This window comes from Elaeis guineensis, chromosome 10, assembly GCF_000442705.2.
Source record: "Elaeis guineensis isolate ETL-2024a chromosome 10, EG11, whole genome shotgun sequence".
NCBI classification, from domain to species: Eukaryota; Viridiplantae; Streptophyta; class Magnoliopsida; order Arecales; family Arecaceae; genus Elaeis; species Elaeis guineensis.
This window is the reverse complement of record NC_026002.2, coordinates 35111659-35128523: the sequence shown is the minus strand read 5'-3', so window position 1 is coordinate 35128523 and position 16865 is coordinate 35111659. Positions and strand designations below refer to the sequence as shown.

At 40.7% G+C, this 16865-nt stretch overlaps 2 long non-coding RNA genes across 2 annotated transcripts; both read right to left on the bottom strand.

Annotated features, from left to right (window-relative positions):
* Positions 1 to 282: 282 nt before the first annotated feature.
* Positions 283 to 1043, bottom strand: LOC140851909 (uncharacterized). Its single transcript, XR_012134668.1, has 3 exons — positions 946 to 1043; positions 684 to 785; positions 283 to 590 (listed from the first exon to the last, which is right to left on the bottom strand). It is a non-coding gene; the product is annotated as an uncharacterized lncRNA (long non-coding RNA).
* Positions 1044 to 1138: 95 nt separating this feature from the next.
* On the bottom strand, positions 1139 to 6490 carry LOC140852085 (uncharacterized). Its single transcript, XR_012134979.1, has 4 exons — positions 6359 to 6490; positions 1751 to 1942; positions 1422 to 1666; positions 1139 to 1343 (listed from the first exon to the last, which is right to left on the bottom strand). It is a non-coding gene; the product is annotated as an uncharacterized lncRNA (long non-coding RNA).
* Between the last annotated feature and the right edge of the window lie 10375 nt (positions 6491 to 16865).

The following is a 16865-nucleotide window of genomic DNA, read 5'->3' as shown; positions in this document are numbered from 1 at the left end:
ATCAAGAGTAATATAAATAAATATTAAAAATATAATAAAAATAAAATAATATCAATCTGCAGGCGGATGGTCGTCGTTGTCTCCACGTGACGTACCGCTATCTCGGCGGGTGCCTGATGTGCCAGGAGCCTACAAGAAACATATCAAAAGCATGATTTGCATATCTATAAATAAAAATATATAAATCATTAAATTAATACAAAAATATATATTTAATATTATGTGTTTACCTGAGATGAACCATACATCTCTAATAAAGATGTAAGGTGATCAATCTGTCCCCTCATGGCCTGCATCTCGGCACGGCTCTGTCGCATCTCCTCCATCTTAGTGGCACGACTCTGTCTAATCTCCTGTATCTCCGCCTCGAGTCTGCGAACGCGTGAATCCTGAGCATCTGCTGCAGCATGCTGCGTATATCTACTAACCTCAAATAACTGAGTGGGGGTGACTCCTACTCCATAACCCCTCACTCGGCCGTAGCGCTCTGGTCCCATCAACTCTGTGAACACCTCGACCTCGATGCGGCTCTACTGCGTAGATGCTGCGGACTCGTCGTCACGCTCCGCAATGAGAGATGTAGCCCTCTCCTGTATTTTTTTTGAAAACAAGAGTTATACATTAATAGCTAACAAAATTAAATTTAAATCATTGCAAAAAATAGAATATTAATAATGTCGTACATATAAATCTCTCGACTCATCTCGAACAAAAGTACCATCCTGATGAGTATGAGTCATCCGGTAAAACTCCACTTGTCCGGGTTCCCTCCCATGCTCATCCACCTACACAAATAATTTCAATTTTAAGCAAACAATTATAATAATTTAAAAAAATATATGAGTATCATGATACAGACATGGTCCATGATACATAATGATATTAGTTATATAAATATTTTAATATAAAAATTAAAAGTTAATTATGAAAGTTTAAGAAATATACAAACTCCTGTCGGAGTCGTGCATAACTCTTCGACCCCGATGTATGAGGAACAGACTGAGCTGCTCGTGCAGCTCTACCAATAGCAAAATAAGTCTGTAAAATAAAGTAAAGAACTTGTTATATATATAATATATAATAAAAATCAATATTTTTATAAAATATTTAGAAAAAAAGATAATAAGCAGATAATATACCTGTGCCCTCTCGGAGAACCAATAATGAACCAACTCCATCCACTGATGAGGGGGTACATCAGGAGGATAATTCCTAGCAACCTCCTCCTCTGTCATACCCTGTCTCATATAGTCCTTCTTCAATTGTGCTCTATATTCTTTCCATTTGCGGTTGAGAGACTTCATTACAAAATCATGAGTAGATGGAGGGAGAACAAACTTGCTCTATAAAAAAAAAATTAAATGAAATAAATTATATAAATGATTAACAATTAATATACAGTATGAACATCAATTCATTACCTCTATAACTCGGAGGAGCTCAACTTTGTACGTTGGAAGCATGTCATTCCATTTTGCATAGCCCAACGGACATAGCTGAGGCCTCCGAGCAACAGTCTCCAAAAATGAAGTCAATAAGCAGGCAGCTTTCTTAATTGGCTGACCTAGCTGATTGCACTCCACAACAATCCTCTCGCCCTCACGCATCTGCCACACATCTCGTACTACTGTGGGTCCGCGTCTGGGGCGTACTCTCCCGGATCCGTCTGCAAAAAATACATAAAAGTAACTATATCATAAATATACATAAAATGAAATAAAAAAAAAATTACATGAAAGACAATATATACCCTGCACGTGTATCTCATCATCTGGCTGATGAACAGGAGGATCGTGCTATGCTGATGATGAAGGACAGGGCTCAGAATGCTGTGCAGCTGAACTGGCCTCAGGCTGCTGTGCTGAAGAAGACGTACCGGCCTCTGTCTGTGAAAACTGGAACTGCACACCAGCATATCGTCCCCTGCGACGCATGATGTCACCTAGCATTTATATAAATAAAAGGTAGAATCAGTTAATATATGGAGTAAAATAATACAATAATTAATGTAAAATATATACATCATAAATAATTATTACCAGTAACAATCAAGCAGTAGTGTTTTCTTCGAATTCTGTTCTAACCAACGTCGTCGTAGCATTTAAATCATCAGCTGGCACAAAATTGTAGGGCATACATTGTGTATAAGTGTCATCGTCATCATCCTCCACTTGGTTTCCCATATCATATAAGTCTCTAGATTTTGTTTTGATGACAGTAAACCAATCTTTATCTTTTGCGTCTTGTACATAAAATACTTGACGAGCTTGAGATGAAAAAATGAATGGGTCATCCTTCAATAACACACCAGTGTGTATCAACCTTGAAAAATTTACAAGTGTAAATTCATTTGCATCTTGTTTCAAACTCCTTGGTGAGTTTATGTCTATCCAATCACATCTAAACAGTACTACTTTAAATTTTTCATAATAATCCAACTCATAGATATCTTTAAGTGCACCATAATAGGATTTTCCATCCGCTTCCACCATAACACCGCTATTCTGTATTTTTCTAAATTTCTCCCGTTCTCTAGTATGAAATTTAAAGCCATTAATTATGAAACTGTTATATCTATTCACAATCTTGTTAGGTCCTCGAGCAAGAGCTATTAGTTCATCTGAATTATTTGTCTCCATCATCTTTGATACCTAACAAAAAATGATATGACGAAGTGCAGTTGAGTTATCTGATATTAAATATGTATCAAAAATTAATATATCCCATAATTAAATATAAATCACACCTAATTCGAAAGCCACATAGAGAATAACTCGACCAACCATCGTTGTTCAATCCTTGCATTAGGATGAATGTTATGATTGGCTCGTCTCTGATAAATTAAAAATTCACTGCATAAAATATAAATATATCATTTAGAACATTATATCTAATATAAAATTTAAATTTTGATGTCATTCCTTAAATATACTAACCTGCGATGGTCAGATATTATGTCACTATAAAGTAACACATAACGATGTGCTTGTGCTAAGGATTTTTGATCAAGTACAATACTTTCAGCTCTTCCCAAGAATTTTCCAGCAGTTAAGAACTTATACAGTTCTGCATTCTCCACAAAGTCATTATGTCATTGAGGTCGACTAAAAATAGTCTCTACACCTTGAAGATATCTTGAACAAAATGTCAAACATTCATCCGCAATATATGCTTCAGCAATCGAGCCTTCAGGATAGGCTCTATTTCGCACATAATCTTTAAGACGCACAAGATACCTTCAAGAATTAAATATTTATTAAAATATCAGTATGCTGTTGTTTCTAATAAAATTATCAAAAGATTTAAGGTTTGTAATAATACCTCTCAATAGGATACATCCATCTATAATGTACCGGTCCACCAACTTTAACTTCTGAAGCTAGGTGAATGAGCAGATGTACCATAATAGTGAAAAATCCAGGAGGAAAAATCTTTTCCATCTGGCAAAGTGTAATTGCAATATCGGATTCTAACTGATCATGTTTCCGAGGATCAATAACTTTGGAACATAATGCCTTAAAGAATGACGATAATCGAAGTACAATTGTAACAACTTATTTCGGCAATGACGATCTTAAAGCTATTGAAAAAATATCTTGCATCAATATGTGACCATCATGACTTTTAAGATTTGAAAGTTTTCGATCCTTTAGATGCACACATCATGAAATATTTGATGCATATCCATCGGGTACTTTGATACTTTTCAAAACTCCCAAAAAATTATCCTTTTCTCGAGCAGACATTGTGTAACATGCAGGAGGCACATAAATTCTATCATTAGCAAGCATTTTAGGATGAAGTTTCTGTCGGATATCCATTTCTTTTAAATCAAGACGTGCCTTTATGTTATTTTTGCTCTTTCCATCAAGGTTTAAAAATGTTCCAAGTAAATTATCGCAAACATTCTTCTCTATATGTATGACATCAAGATTGTGCCGAATAAGATTATGTTTCCAATAAGGTAAGTCAAAAAAGATACTTCATTTTTTCCATAAATGTTTACTTGGCTGTTGTGTAGATGCTATCTGTGTGTCTTCCTCATTTTCATCCTCGAAATAATTGTCTGGATCTTGAAACACCTCTGCATCTATAGTACTGATACTGACTTCCTCTGGTAACCCTTCGTGCACTGAGCTTTCAACATCATCCCTTCCTCTTTTTTTAGAGGACTTTGAGTGCTTACCATAGCTGTAATTCATGCCATCCATTTGTCTATGAACATCAGTTCCAGAAGGTGGAATAGGGGCACATCCCAATTCTATAGTACCATCAAACAAATCTTTCTGAAATCGAAACGGATGATTTGCTTCCAACCATCGACGATGTCCCATGTAACAAAATTTACCTCCATGTTTTAACCAAATTGAATGTGTTGAATCTCCACAATAAGGACATGCGATCCGTCCCTTTGTACTCCAGCCAGATAAATTGGCATATGCTGGAAAATCATTAATAGTCCATAACAAAGCTGCCCGTAGTTTAAATGTTTGGCCGTTGGAAGCATCAAATGCATCAACACCCTCCCACAACTGTTTCAATTCCTCTATCAAAGGCTGTAGAAAAATATCAATATTATTACCTGGACCCTTATCTCCTGGAATAACCATTGACAAGATAAGTGATGATTGTTTCATGCACATCCACGGTGGCAAATTGTAAGGTATCAAAACGACTGACCAAGTGCTGTAGGTAGAACTCAGGGTCCAAAATGGATTGAAGCCATCAGAAGCTAAGTCAAACCTAACACTGCGAACATCAGAGGCAAAATCAGGATGCCTATCATCAAATGCTTTTCATTGAAGACTATCTGCTGGATGTCTCAACATTCCATCCTTTGTACGTCCTTCATGATGCCATCTCATTGATGAAGCTGTTTTTGATGATGCATAAATCCTTTTCAATCTAGGTATAAGAGGAAAGTAACGCAATACCTTGGCCGATTTCTTTTTACTCCGCGTTGCATCCAATTCATTCAGTACATCATCTCGATCTTCTTTTTGTGTTATCCATCTTGAAGATTCACATACATTGCATGACTCTTGATTAGCGTTTTCACCCCGATATAACATACAATCTTTCGGACAACTATGAATCTTTTCATATCCAAGATCCAATTCCTTTACTACTTTCTTGGCTTCATAATACGATGGTGGTAAACGTGTGCTTTCTGAAAATGCATCCTTTAATAACTTGAGCAGCATGGTAAAACTCTTTCCAGACCATCCATTCAAATATTTTATATGAAATAAATGTACAAGAAAAGAAATCTTAGAAAATTTTGTACAACCCGGATATAATTCTTCGTCTGCATCTTTCATTAAGGTGTGATAACGAGCTGTCTCATCATTAGATGTATGTATGGGCTCCTCAACATGCATACGTTCCGTATGCGTACATCCATCAAACATCCCAACTGTTTCTTGTATACTACTGGATTCTCCTAAATTTTGAACATCAAATCCAAAAGCATCTGTGATCAAACCCCTTATATCATCATCTCTTGCAGAATTGTCTTCTAGGCTAGTGGATCCAAAATGAGTCAGGGGTTGGTTACATGATGATGGCAACATAGATTCTCCATGAAAAATCCAGTCGGTATAACCTCTTAAAAAACCATTCCATACCAAATGTTCTTCAACATTTTGTGGATCTAAAGAAGAACTATTTACACATTTCCGACACGGACATAAAATCTTTCCATTCAAACTACTTTTCTCCATACCAAATTTAATGAAGTCATGAACTCCATCTAAATATTCTTTACTATTCCTTGGTTTATTTATCCAACTTTTATCCATTGTAGGATAAAAATGACCGAACTTGTAATTTATCTAAAAATAAAAAAAATTATACAATCTATATTAATGCAATGAGTAAAAAATATCAGTCATTTCATAAAATCTAAAAAAATAACAGCTAGATAAAGTTTACATAGTAAATGCTTGCTATCATCAACTAATAGATAAAGAAGGTCCTATCCCATTCAGAAAATGCATTAATTCTATAGGTCAATTACAGAAATCAAATGATATGCAACAAGAGCCAAAAAAAATTTCGGCAGCATTTCCCCTTAGTTCTTCCGTATAGGAAGAACAAAAGGAAAATACCATCCGAAATTTTTTCCGAACCGTCAGCATACCATTTGATTATGGTAATGACCTATAGAATTACTCATATTTTCCAAACTGTCCATACTGGACAATCAATTGATCAATGTACATAATTCTTTTACCCGTATAAAAATAAATAAATGTACGGATACAATAGAATATGTACATTAATCAAAAGACGGGTCTATATTTCTATGCAATGTAATTTTTTTTAAAATTAATTCATAATTAACTTGATTTAATACCTGATATTAACTTGGGGAGTAGTGGACAAAGAAACTTGGCCCAGCTTAATCCAGATGCTTAGTCTTCATCAGTCACGAAGATAAGGATAACGTAGGCCACACGATATCAGGGTCCAGCCACATAACGAGCGCCACATGTCAGATAAGCAATCAATCAGGATTCATGAAACTATGAAATACTATATATATAGAGAGAGACAAAATTTAAGTAGAAAGAGATTGATCGTAACTGGATTTACGTTCAATTAAATCAAAACTTTATAATGAAGATTCTATATTGATGATTCAAATAGTTGGACGCGATCTACTATCTCAAATTTGTATGTACGTAAAAAATTATATGATTTAGAAAGTCCTATTCTATGCATTATGTAGTCAAAAATTGGATAACCTAAATTAAATTAAATATATTTTTTAATCATTTGATGTATAAGTTAGGAATCTTCAAATCATATAATTTTCGATGTTTAAGTAGTTTTAAGATAATATATCATATCTAATGGCTTAAATCATTAATGTATAATCTTTATTGTTCAATTTTGATTTGATCGAATCGAATCCAAATCGGTTGACTTTACCTAAACCTATCCCATATATCAAAGCATTATATATGTAAAAATATTAATATACATTGAACATTTTACTTCATTATATATTGAAGTACAGTAACTTTTTTCATCTATATAAGACGTCAATGATATAGTTGATGCAGTAATTTCAATACTACATACTTCAATTTGATTCTTATCTTCTCCTAATAATGATGATGTGGTAAAAAAATCAAGTTAATGGATAATGAGTGGGATTGAGAGGACCAAGTGAATTAAATAGCTGGTAGTCACTGTCAATGTCGGTTGGGCTTTCAATATCAGCACCCAAAATTGGACTTATATAATTCAGTTTTAACATGCATTGTTATGAGTAGTAAATCAGTGCCTAATGATTCCTGACTCATGATCCTTCACGAATATTCCTTTTCCTAATCTGACAGATACATGTTTATAATCTGACTATGCAAAGAACTTGTCACAATTTTTTTCGAAGAATAATAATAAATACACCATCAATTAGTTCTATTATATCTGTAAAGTGATGTGAGAATTGTTGAGATGAACATCTTTGAGGAAGCATCTCCCAAGTTTTGAGACATTAGGAACTCTCTACAATAGACATTTCAACATTAATGTAAATAAATAACAAAGTGGGAGTAGCAGTACTGAGAAGCTATTGTTTCTCTTCAATTGAAGCTCTCCATATAGTATATCCATCTTACTAAAAAAAATGCTCTGCTTTAAAATGGAAGGTTGAGAAGCATGCATGGTATGCTAATTTACTTAGAATTATTTTTTCTGCCTGCCTCAAAGTTCTACCTTCCATGCACAGGTTCAAGAGGGAAGAAGAAAGTTGAGCCCAGCTGCACTCATCATATACAATTGTATCCAAAGTACAAAATATCATAATCAAAAGCATATATTTATACACCCATGTGTCTCTCTGTCATGATGGTCACTCTATTGATACCTGTCATATGGTATTGTGGGCATCTGTATATCATCATGTGCACTCAATTCATGCATGTCCTCAATAAGATAGGGCCATCAATGGGAGATTGGATGTATGGACAAGAGAAAATAAGCAATGATAAGAAATAATAAAACCATTCTTAATACCATAGAAATGTTTCAAGAAAGAAATACTAATGTTTATATTAAATCCAATGGAACAAACAGTAAGAGAAACCTATTCTCAGATGAACATTCAAGTAAGAATGCATAAATTTTTTCTTACAAGAGAAATCAGTTATTTTATTTTATTAAAAAAACTAAAATCTAAAGCCTAAGAATGTTGTTTCCACAATTGTTTCACAAACTATTGAATTAACATATGAAAAAATTTGGACAGATTCACAGAACACTTCCTTTGAGTAGTTTAAGACAAGTGCACCTCTTTTTAGTAGTTGAAGACTTTAGGGAAACAATATTAAGAAATAAGAACCAGTACTAAATCCCTCAGGGATTATCTAAATACTACTAATTATGGATGTATATATTTCATCAGTATCATGGAGAAGAAATGATCGCTAGAGACGTAAACAAGCCAAGCTCGAGGAAGTGAAGTCTGGCTCAAGCTTCACCTGTTTTATAATCATGCCAAGCTTGAGTAGCATATTCAACTGAGACCCAAACTCAAGTCATTCACAAACAAATTGTTTAATGAAGTTGACAAGAGCCTCAGGTCTGCCAAGAATTTCATATGTAAATTTCGAGCTAATCTTTATAACTAGATCCCAGACTTATGGTTAATCTGTTTATGTATATAATAATCTGACAGGGAAATGGGGCAGTGTGATATACCTATGTACATGTATATGTATGCAAACATGTAACTGATAGAACTTTTTATACATTTCCTGGTTTCATGCATGTACATATGTGCTTAAGCTGTGAGAACAGAGTAACAGATGGTCCAAAGTTAAATAATTTATCACGTTACATCTGTGGAGACGGAAAGTTCAGGCCCTTCTCCTCAACGAAACCTAAGAAACCCCTCACACAAACCCCAACCGAAACCTAAGAACTCCCCCTCTCCCTCTCTCAGGTGTTCTCCTTCCCATCAGATCTCTGAAAAGAAGAATGAATGAAAAGAAAAACAAGTGAAATGGGGAAAACATTTTACCTTTCAAAATTTCTGTGGAGCGGCCGAGCAGGCTTTGTTTCCCTTCGATTTGGGGTGGCCGAATGGCGAAGTGGGATGGTGGGAAGCTTGGAGCAGCCGAACAAGGGAAGGAGGAGGAGGAGGGCCGGTCGGGTGGCGAACGGCGTATGGCTTGGACCGCGCGGGCGCGGCGTCGACGGACGCGGTAGCAGAGGAGAGCGGCGGACGGAGGTGAGGCATGGACGGCGGGTGCGCGTGGACGGCGGGTGCGGTGCCGGCGGCGGAGATGGGCCGGGGTCGGCGGAGGAACGGATGGAAATTAAAGGGGCGGCGGTAGATAGATTAGGGCACGGGAGGAGGGGGGTATTAAACGAACCAACCGACGCTTTTTAGCGTCGTTAAAAAGCGTCGGTATTTTATTTATTTAACGACGCTTTTTCTAAAAACGTCGGCGTTGACACGCACAAAGTTTACGACGCTTTTAAGCATCGTTAACGAACGATACTTTTTAAAAGCGTCGGCAGGTCAGCGCAACCTGCCGACGCTTACCAAAAGCGTCGGCAAAAAAAAATCGGTAATTACGTCTTTTTTTGTAGTGAGGGTATTAAAAAGTGCTGACCTTCAATTTTCAGTCATCAATAAAAAGTTATTGGTTTTGCAAGCATAGACTTGATCTACTCGGGAGCATATGTGCAGTGGAATAGCTCTGGATTTGCTAATCTTCAATTAACCAAAAAAAAAAAAAACCTTCAAGTGTCTGTAATAGCTCGTCCAGTCAAATAAAATGTCAGCCCACAAGCTCTTATGGCCATTAAAAGTGTTGGGTGGATGTCTGGCCAGGACACCACCTCCCAAGATCCTTTCAGTACCACGCGATGCAGCAGGAAGAAAGAAGAAACAAAATAAAAGGAAAAACAATCAAAATACGTGGATCAGCCACAAAAGGGCTCGCCTCCACGGGGCATGCAAACTTCACTATGAAAAAAAAATTTTACAAGAGGAGACCTCACCCTCAACCCTTGTACACCCAATTCTCTCTCACATAAAGTTTCCCTCACAAAAGCTCTCTCTCTCTTGGAGACCCCCCTGAACCCCTGAAGAGCCTGGCGACCGCTGTCCAGGAGCCTCCTGCTCCTTCTCTCACAGCGCCTCATGCCTCTCTCTCTCTCCTCTCGGTTCGTACGGCGGCGAGAAAACCGAAAATCACCCGCTCTCTGTTTCGTCTCAGGGCCTTTTAAAGGCATAAACTGACTTTAAACCTTGATTAGAGAGGGTTTAGGAATCCTAAACAAAGCCAAAAATCCCCTGGACCGTCGGATCAAGATCGGGAATCACCTGGGCCCTCCGATCGCGCTCCGGTCCACGAAATAGGGCCGTGGACCGCGAGAAACGCGTGGGAAACGCCCACGCCGTCCACAGACCGCTCCGTGGACCACCCGGTCCACGGTGGACCGGGGTAAGGGCCAGCAGCTCGCTGGCCTGGGCCGGCCCGCGCGCGCGGGCCTGGGCCGCACCTGCCCGCGCCCGCACGCGCCTGGGCCGCGCGCCCCGCTGGGCCGCGCGCCCGGCTGGGCCGCGCGCCCGCCTGGGCCGCAGGCCCCCCCGCGCGGGCCTGGGTCGCGCGTCCCGCGCGGGCCACCGCCTGCGGCCGCGCCGCTGCCGGTCGCCGGTGGTCCTCCGCCGCCTCATTTCTCGTGCCGACTTCATAAGCTCGTATCTCCTCCATCTGAGCTCCGTTTCAGGTGATCTTGGTCTCGTTGGACTCCATTTTTCATCGCGAACCTCGCTGTGGGCTCAATGTGGGCTGAATCTCGAGGCATCAAATCCTAACAATCTCCACCTCGACTCGATATTCGGCCTCCTCCAAACTTTGAGAGCTTCTGGATCTCCTCGCCCCCATGCCCTGGGGCAATCGCCTGCTGATCATGGATGGGCAAACATGGGAGTCGAGCCAGGCTGCTCGATCCCATCTCCGTCGCATGCTGTGCTCCTCCTGACCTGAGACCTGCTCGGGGCATCATCCTGCGGCAATAGGAATCTTACCTTGCGACGTCGCCTCTCGTCCTCCCGAGTCTCTTGTCTCGTGCCCGATCTGCCTCCTGGAGCTCCACCTCGCTCTGGGCTCCACCTGGCTCCCGATGCTCCACCTCGCACTGGGCTCCCTGCCAGGTAATAATGTCCTCTGCTCCCCTTCTTTCCCTCCAGCACAATCCTATCGCTGCGTAGCACCCTCAGGATTCTTCCACCAGCTACTGTCCTGTAGCCTCTCGAATCCAGTCTGCTAAGTGAGATAAGATTCCGCCTGAAATCGGGTATGTATCGGACCTCCCCCAATCTCCTCACTGCACCGTCATGTGTCCTCCAGCTGACCGTCCCAATGCCTCTGATCGCATAGCTCGATCCATCCGGCAGATATACAGTGCTCTCACTGTTCTCCAGGGAGTCAAACTGCTCCTCTCTGCAACACACATGATAGGGGCATGCAGAATCTAATATCCACTACTGGGAAGAATTAGATACCTCGTCAGATATCTCCAGGACATCTCCATCTGAATCACTGCCGGCCGTCGCTACAGCAGCCACCGTCTGATTTTTCAGTTGAGGGCAATCTCTGGCTAGATGCCCCAACTCCTCACATCGGTAACACCTGATTTTGCTCAAGTCCCTCCTGGACTTAGACCGCCCTCGATGCGATCTCCTGTCGCTCCGTCTACCGCCTCCTGTACCTCCAGAAGTCACCAAAGCTGAGCTATCGACACTTGAGCTCGAAGCTGGGTTCTCCCTCCTGAGAACCTCGTTCTGGAGTATCGCCGCGGTGACCTCGTCCATCTTGATAGTGCTCTTCCCCACTAGAAGAGCAGTCACCAAGGACTCGTACGAAGAGGGAAGCGACGCCAGCAAAACCAACGCCCTGGTCTTCTCCTCAACGTTCTCGCCAACGCTGAGAAGGTCGGTGAGGATCTTCTGGAAGTGGCTCAGATGCTCCTGCACACTCTGTCCCTCAGTCATCCGCAGTTGGTAAAACTGCCTCCAGAGGAAAAGAGTGTTGGTGAGAGACTTCGCTATGTACAACTCCTCGAGCTTCGACCACAGCACCGTCGGAGAAGTCTCGCTCAGCACATGGATCACCACCTCATCCGCCAGGTACATGCGGATGGTACTCACCGCCTGTATCTGTAGCCGTTTTCAATCCCGCACCTCCATGGTGGTCGGCTTCTCATCGTACAAGAGAGCATCGATCAACCCCTGTTGGATGAGTACGTCCTTCACCCGTGCCTGCCACAAGGAGAAATTGCTCTTACCATCAAACTGGTTGATCTCCATCTTGATTGTTCCTGTTTTCTCCATCTTCAGTCTTGCTCACCACCACTGCAATCTGCGTCCTTGTACCGTCTTGCTCTGATACCACTTGTTGGGTGGATGTCTGGCCAGGACACCACCTCCCAAGATCCTTTCAGTACCACGCGATGCAGCAGGAAGAAAGAAGAAACAAAACAAAAGGAAAAACAATCAAAATACGTGGATCAGCCACAAAAGGGCTCGCCTCCACGGGGCATGCAAACTTCACTATGAAAAAGAAATTTTACAAGAGGAGACCTCACCCTCAACCCTTGTACACCCAATTCTCTCTCACATAAAGTTTCCCTCACAAAAGCTCTCTCTCTCTTGGAGACCCCCCTGAACCCCTGAAGAGCCTGGCGACCGCTGTCCAGGAGGCTCCTGCTCCTTCTCTCACAGCGCCTCACGCCTCTCTCTCTCCTCTCGGTTCGTACGGCGGCGAGAAAATCGAAAACCACCCGCTCTCTGTTTCGTCTCAGGGCCTTTTAAAGGCGTAAACTGACTTTAAACCTTGATTAGAGAGGGTTTAGGAATCCTAAACAAAGCCAAAAACCCCCTGGACCGTCGGATCAAGACCGGGAATCACCTGGGCCCTCCGATCGCGCTCCGGTCCACGAAATAGGGCCGTGGACCGTGAGAAACGCGTGGGAAACGCCCACGCGGTCCACAGACCGCTCCGTGGACCACCCGGTCCACGGTGGACCGGGGCAAGGGCCAGCAGCCCGCTGGCCTGGGCCGGCCCGCGCGCGCCTGGGCCGCGCGCCAGCCTGGGCCGCGCGCCCGGCTGGGCTGCGCGCTCGCCTGGGCCGCGGGCCCCCCCGCGCGGGCCTGGGTCGCACATCCCGCGCGGGCCACCGCCTGCGGCCGCGCCGCTGCCGCCGGTCGCCGGTGGTCCTCCGCCACCTCGTTTCTCGTGCCAACTTCATAAGCTCGTATCTCCTCCATCCGAGCTCCGTTTCAGGTGATCTTGGTCTCGTTGGACTCCGTTTTTCGCCGCGAACTTCGCTGTGGGCTCAATGTGGGCTGAATCTCGAGGTGTCAAATCTTAACAAAAAGAACATAATTTTTTCCTCATGGATAACAGTACACACATGATCTGATTCAACACTGTGAGCCATGACGTAGTAGCAGACCCTTTTCTCTTCTTCAACACCATGCGTCTCTGCGTGAGCCGCAGGGGGGCAGACTCTGTGAACCCTTATATAGAAGTAGTTTTTTTTTTTTTCCTCCTCTCCAACACATTGTGTTTCACCGGTTTGCTTCTCTAAGTAAGACTCAACATGACTAATAACTAGAACAGGTCAGAGTAATTGCCCGCTGCATAAGTAAACGATGATAGTATTTCCAGAATTTCTTTTGATGTTTCCAGAAAAAAAATAAAACTTAGAAATGATTAATATATTCTTCAGTATAATAAATCATTCAAAATAATAATATGCATTACACGTAAAAATCTATTTATAGTTTATGGTTCTGGAAACAACAACCTCAACCTCGACCATAACTTTCAAGGAATCTAGTTATAGCCAGTCATCTTAAGTGAAAAGAGAGAGATGCATCAAGTTGTTCTTTAGCCTCCTCAGATGGGAGCTCCGCGGGTACTGCCAGAGCGAAGAGCATTGCAGTGGCGAGGTGTAGGATGCTGAGGAGGAAACTCCTAATTTGGAGCCATGATGTTCTTATGAAGGCAGGATATGAATAAATATCTGTTAACAAAGAGTTTATCGGTTTGATCCACTTGCACATCCAATAAAGACCTCTACATGTCATGCGATTATGAGCACATAGGGGTTGCAATCGGATTAGGGTGGACCAGATATGAGTTAAGTCCGATATAGAATAGGTCAAAGATTGTCAATTCGAACTCATCCTGTTTATTAAGCGGATCAAAAATCCAAATCTAATTATGTCCACCTTATTCAACAAATAATTCAAGCTAACTTACAATAGATTAAACCAAATTAAATGAGTTAAACAAATTAAGCATTACTAGCCCTTTCTGTACATGCTAGGTAGCCTACAGTCTGGTCTACACCGAGGATATCCGCTTTGGTTTTGGACCTCTGCAGGCAGCAATCTACATGGTACGCAAAACATCCTTGGCTGAGACTACGTCATACCTTGAAGATGGGTGAATCAACATGGGTTTGAGTCCAACTTGGCACGGCCGGTTAGAGCTGGGCAAAAATTATCCAAAGGTTCACCATGGTTCAACAACAGTTTTCGCCTGATGCCAGCTCGTTTAGCCTACATGGCCTGCTACGTACTTCTTGGTTTGTGCAATAAGGTACAAAGCTACAAAGTCACAACCACATGCTGATGCAAAATGTGTGAGGTTACATGGGTGTTCGGTTGGGATGATTCAAGCACTCATAGGTTTTTAAGTGCAGTATACTTCGAAATCCTTCTGAAAGTTTTGCTAATGTCTCAAATATCACTTGCTCCACTCGTGCCATTTTCTTCTTTTGCCAAACATTTGGATGTCCACTGTCAAGCTTAATTTGTTGTAATTAACCGATGATCAGAAATTTCATGTAGTGCAGCTCCCTGCAGATAACATAAACATGTACATGTACCAATTTAAGCTTAATGGGCCAGATCAGGCCCATCTCGGGCCGGGATAGGTTTCCCTCTCTTTGTTCCCCGTGAATATTGGAGCGATGGGAGGATTGAACCAACTCTCCTGCTTGTTTCAGCCAACAGACTTTGCCAACTCGGTAATCGGCATCCTCGAATACACGCTGTATGTTTGCATGTTGGTATATTTACAAATGCGACAAGTTACCTGATGTCATATCGAAATATGAAAAGCCCGGAGACAATTTGGACCTGAACTCCTCAGCGCCGTTTGATTCTAGCCGGAATCAAAATGAAAATGAGAATGGAAATAGCTTGGAATCGAAATCAAAATGGTCAAACCTTCTAAAATATTTGGTTCGTGATCGAAATCAGAATCGAAATTAGAATGAAAAATTGAATCCATAGAGGAGAGTAGGAATTGAGTTCTATATAAATTGATCCATTCTCATTCCACTCGAGAATCTGAATCGGAATGGGACTCTTTCCAACTAAATAATTGGAATAGAAGTCATCCATTCCGATTTCGATTCCAATTTCAGACCCCCACTTCTTTCAACGAAACACCCCCTTAGCTTCTACGCATTGGCTTCAATAGGAAATTCTTTGTGCACTGCGGGCGGCGTGGAAAATCTGATATATAGTATACAATCTTATCTGATTGATCCATGTAGTTATTACTTTTCAATACGTATTTAATACTTGCAGCTTTACTTTTTCATTTAAAATTTTGAATGATGAAAATACCCTCGTTCTTCGAAAAAATTGATATACTGTGTCCATATTATGACATCCCGCATCCAGAAAATCATAATTTTTATCCATAAGATGTCACAATATAACGCAGGATGCCATAATTTGTACAGGATGTTATAAATTTTTTCAAAGAATAGAGATTTTTTTATCATTTAAAATTTTTAAACAAAAAAATAAATTAAATATACGTTGGAAAGTGATTGGACAAAAATATCCCTTCCATATTATGATATCCTGGGCTATATTATGACATCCTGCATGCAGAAAGTCATAATTTGACGTAGGATATCATAATATGTACAGGATGTCATAATTTCTTGGATCATATTATGACATTTTACATATAAGAAGTTATAATATGCCACAGAACGTCATAATTTTTTTTAAAGAACAGAGATATTTTTATCATACAAATTTTTTAAATAAAAAAATAAAATTATAGGTATTAAATATGCATTGGAGAGCGATGGCTACATGGACCAATAATATAAAGTGGTGCGCTTCATATTTATTTTCTCTGAGAAAGTCGACTCACCAAATAAGGATTAGACTCATCTCTATCCATGAGTCAACTCACCTTGACCATAAGTCGACTTGAGCAACTGTACCAAAAATTCAGTCTTTTATTTTACTAAGAGAGTCGACTTGTGCCACTTGTGAGTCAACTCACAGGCTTGCCAATACTACATACAAGTGCCAGAATGTGCCAAAGTCGACTCGTTCAAGCCATAAGTCGACTCGATTTCTGCAATTTGACTTTTCTCATTTGATTCATTTTTAAAAATCGAAATCGAAATCGAAACGAAAATTTGAATCCACAAAGGAGAGTAGATATTGAGTTTTATATAGATTGGACCATTCCTATTTCACCGCAGAATCGGAATGAGATCCTCCCAACCAAACGGTTGGAATAAGAGTCAAGCATTCTGATTCCGATTCCAGTCCTCCATTTTCTCCAACCAAGTACCCCTCAAGGATTATTATTATGTTTCCTTATATCTCACATTAAATCATTCTTCTCATTTGATATGCTCCCATATATATATATATATATATATATATATATATATATATATATATATATATGATGAGGAACGATGTGAAAGAGAAAGAGTATGGGTTGTCTATGGATGTTTGAAAATTGCTCTTGGCCGTACAACACGTAACCACTATCTAATCT